Source organism: Amphiura filiformis, chromosome 10 (assembly GCF_039555335.1).
Source record: "Amphiura filiformis chromosome 10, Afil_fr2py, whole genome shotgun sequence".
Lineage (NCBI taxonomy): Eukaryota > Metazoa > Echinodermata > Ophiuroidea > Amphilepidida > Amphiuridae > Amphiura > Amphiura filiformis.
In genome coordinates this window covers 67821933-67826169 of record NC_092637.1, presented here as the reverse complement: position 1 = coordinate 67826169, position 4237 = coordinate 67821933, and the positions used below count along the sequence as shown (strand labels likewise).

At 37.4% G+C, this 4237-nt stretch overlaps 1 long non-coding RNA gene across 1 annotated transcript; it reads right to left on the bottom strand.

Annotated features, from left to right (window-relative positions):
* Nucleotides 1–1727: 1727 nt before the first annotated feature.
* Nucleotides 1728–3787, bottom strand: LOC140163206 (uncharacterized). Its single transcript, XR_011860419.1, has 2 exons — nucleotides 3618–3787; nucleotides 1728–2587 (listed from the first exon to the last, which is right to left on the bottom strand). It is a non-coding gene; the product is annotated as an uncharacterized lncRNA (long non-coding RNA).
* Between the last annotated feature and the right edge of the window lie 450 nt (nucleotides 3788–4237).

The window sequence follows — 4237 nt, the reverse complement described above, 5'->3', positions numbered from 1 at the left end:
AATCACGCGTTGTCTCGGTCCCAGCCGGTTTGTGTTCCTCCGTCACTAAACAAACCGTCTGGCGACAACCCCGAAATGACGATCGCTGATTGGTTAATGAATTTCCAAATAAAACTGTTTTCAATTGGCTATAGGACGTGACTTGTGTTAGTGACACTAAACATCGTAGGTCCCTCACTGTTTGTAGATACCGCAAAAGCAAAATATACGCTAGCTCAGCGGCCACCGAGGCGCCAATCGTCAGATATCGCCTTTCATGTCACCGCCTCGTAGCGCGTACTCACGTACGTTGTGTGGATTTATGTAACCGCATAGCTGTCACTCAACCGTTGCATGTTGAAGCCCGGCACTGATTGACAGCAATTCTCAATCAGAAGATTTTCTTCTGACGATGGTTGGCCAATCAGAAAAGACGTACTATGAGGTTGTCGCCAGACGGTTTGTTTAGTGACGAAGGAGCACAAACCGGCTGGGACCGAGACTAAATCACGCGCAGTGATTGGCTGGTTATAATCACGTGGGACGTAAAATAATAAAAATCCCTTTAAAAAGGGATAAATAAAATAAATAATTTTTTAAACTTATAATAACATGTGTGACAATACTAAGAGGGGGGAGGGCTGGGGTTAGAAGGGGCAATTTTGACAGGTCAAAAGGGTAGCATATGGTGGGGGAGGGCAAGAGGGCTTGGTCAAATTTTTTTTATTTTTTCTTTTCCCGTCAGCCAAAAAAACAAAAACAAAAAAACAACAGAAATCCATTACTTTGGGCCAAAATTACCATGAGGGTCAATATTTTTCCCAGAAATTTTAATCCCAGAAAAATATTTTTCCCAGAAAAAAATACTTTTCCCAGAACAAAATATTTTCTCAGAAAAAATATTTATTCCAAAAAAATATTTATCACAGAAAAAACACTTTGCTCCGAAAAAGTATTTATCCAGGAAAAATATTTTTTCCAGATAAATTTTTGAAAGGTCAAAAGGGCGCAGCCTATGTTGGGGGAGGGCAAGAGGGCTGGGTTAATTTTTTTTATTCCACCCCCCCCCCCATCAGCAAAAAATAAAAACAAAAACACAAACAAAAACAGAAAATCCATTTTATACTTTGGGCCAAAATTAACATGAGGCAACGGAAAAAAGAAACCCTGTTCTACGGTCAGACGGACCTTTCAAGTAGGGTCGGTCTGTCGTTTTGGGGTTTGTTTTTTTCAGGTTTTTTAATGACCCAAAAAATGACTAAAATCTGTAAATAAATTGCAATTTGAGAAAAAACAAAAAAAAAAATTCCTGATATTTCTGAAATTTGGGTCGGCATTCATTTGTACAGGAATTTTTTTGTAGAACAGGGTTTTCTTTTTTCGTCGCCCGAGGGCCAATATTTTTCGCAGAAAAATGTTACTCCCAGAAAAAATTGGTTTTCTTACAAAAAAAGTTTTCCCAGAACAAAATATTTTTCCCAGAAAAATATTTATCCCCAAAAATATTTATCCTGGAAAAACATTTTGCTCCGAAAAGTATTTATCCAGGAAAATATTTTTCCAGAAAAAAAACCATTAATCCCAGAATATTTTTTCTGGTTTAAGTTATTTTTCTGTGAAAATATATATATTTTTTTTGTGGGAATAAATTTTTTGTGGGATTCAGTAATTCTCTTCGTATACTACTAGTCAATACGGATGAATGAATCATACAACAAAAATTATACACATGAAAATTCCAAGTTTGTTATATTTTTCTTTTTTATTAAATAAAAAAAAAGGGCATCAGGCCTAAAAAAATTGTTTGATTGGCGTAACATAAAAAATAGGGCAAGGCCTACTTTTAGGGTAGGTTGGGCTACGCCAATCAAACAATTTTAGGCCTAATTATTATTATAAATAATAATGATTAAATAATTATTAGCTGCAAATAACACCGTCTTTTTCTGGCTTTTTTTTGTTGCACATTTCTGCCTTGTCAAAGGAGGACACATACACCGAGGGGTATACACGGTAATCCCTGATGCTGCAACACCGCAGGATTTCATCAGCAACTTGTTCTGTAAATTATAGTTCCCCTCATCTCTGTTCAGATGAAGCAGATCATGTTCGGAACAGTCTGGCTTTCAAAGTGTTTCACTTGCAAACGTGAAGTAATAATTTGTGCCCAGGCCTGCACAAAAATTCTGCATTTGAATGTCAAGTAATTTTATGGATGCATTAATTGTCCAAGTCAGAACAGTAGAACTGCATGTCTGTGGATGACATTGTTAATGAGAAGCTTTAAGAGTATCAGGGTACTTGTATATTGTCTTAATTGTGGAACACAACTCTGTAAATTCTACGACAGTTCGAGAAACAAATTCGGAATTTAATGCGTTTGATCCGACATGAAGAAATAATATCTGGCTAAATTCCTATTCCTATTTCGACATCATATTCAATAGCCATCTGCTTGAACCATTTCTCCTTGCTTGTACATAATGGAGTGACATGTACGACCAGTCAACTGCGTCTTTGTAAATATCAAACATGTCCATAATCTAAGTATTTGGTGAGCGAGTCCCCAACGATAACAACTTGCAGAGCCCCCTAATCTGGCGAGAACCTGTAATAAAAAATGAAGATATCAGGTATTAATACTAGAGCCCCATAAAAACAAAAAACAAAATCGGATTTATCATTCTTAGAAGACTTTTTCGGCGAGGATTTTACAAACATTTCCAATTTTGCGGCAATTTTTTGCAATTTTTTTATTTGACCCCCCAAAAAAATCACTTTCCCCCCCTCAGAAAAAAAAAAATCCCTTGCTGCCACTGTTATCATGATAGTTGGCAGTACAGTACACATTAAGTTGGGTGCATATATATTATTGTGAGTTAAAAATATGCAATGTCCAACAAAATCGTATCGACGTCTCTGCAGGTTTCAAACTTAAAAACACTTGGGACCACCGATTTTGAGGTCCGAGACCGAGATCGACATTTATACATCAGAGACCGATACCGCAATCAATATTCATGAATTGTAAGAGAGATCTAGCATGTCTAGTTACGTTTGTTGTCATATTGTTGTTGCAATGTTGGAGACGATGAATGCATTTATCCATCCATTATAGGCTATAGTTCTTCATGATTTCAGTATAAACACTTCTTCATGATAGTTTGAGATTCGGATTCCATAAATAAAAGTTGATGAATTCAAAATTTTAACCAGTTTCCTGACCTGTGAGTGTGAGCTGTCATTAATACTGTCCAGACCAGAGCTGAATTAAATTTATAAAACACGTCATATAATCTGGGAATACCATGTTAAATCATACGCAAGTGCCGATTTAATTGTATAAAATGGCCCGGAAATATGGTAATTTTCGTCGGCGGATTTTTATTATTGGAACTTGTCGGTCCCCAATGATTTTGGTATCAAACAAAAGCTTCATCTCTCAACTACAACAAAAACACACCGAAATTAACGTCAATTTCTTGACCCGGTCAAACGGATGGTTACAAACTACTCATGTCACACAATTCTTCAAACCCACCCGAAACTTCCAACCAATATTTCATCACTTTACGATCACCGAAACTCATCAAATTTGGACTTAAAATACTCGTAAGAATCTGGACATTTCAACTTACCTCGCCATTTTGTCGCAGCTCTGCATACCAACCCGGAAATAGCCTCGAAAGATATTGGACATAGGGCAGACCTTTCCTATGACGTATTTCACAGGGTTGACATCCTACGATCGCGGTTTAGAAAATGCGAGGTCAGCGCTGTGAGCACGATTGCTGCACACTGACTGAAAAGAAAAGGGGCAAGGAGCCCTTTTCTACCGAAATTCAGCCCGATCATGGGCCAAAATAGTGTAAAATGCAACATTTTTGCACGCTCCCCGAGCACCTCGTAAAGATAACGCCCATTTCCATCCTGATAATGGACAGAAATAGTGTAAAATACCACATTTTTGCGCTACGCGCGCACATCGTCCATGTATTGTATGATGCGACTGTAATCTATGCCTCCAAAATTTTATTTTGCCCCCTGACGAAAAAAAACTGGCTACGCCCCTGCCTTGAACACAAATGGAGGAAGACTCGATCAAATGAAGATCGCGATAAATTTGTTGCACAGAACTCTAAAGTTAACCAATTGATTGTGAATAGTAAGGCCGTTTATTTCAATAGATAATGCAAATGCTAAAATCATGTATCGAACTCTAAACCCCTTCTTAATTCATCACCTCATAAACTACATG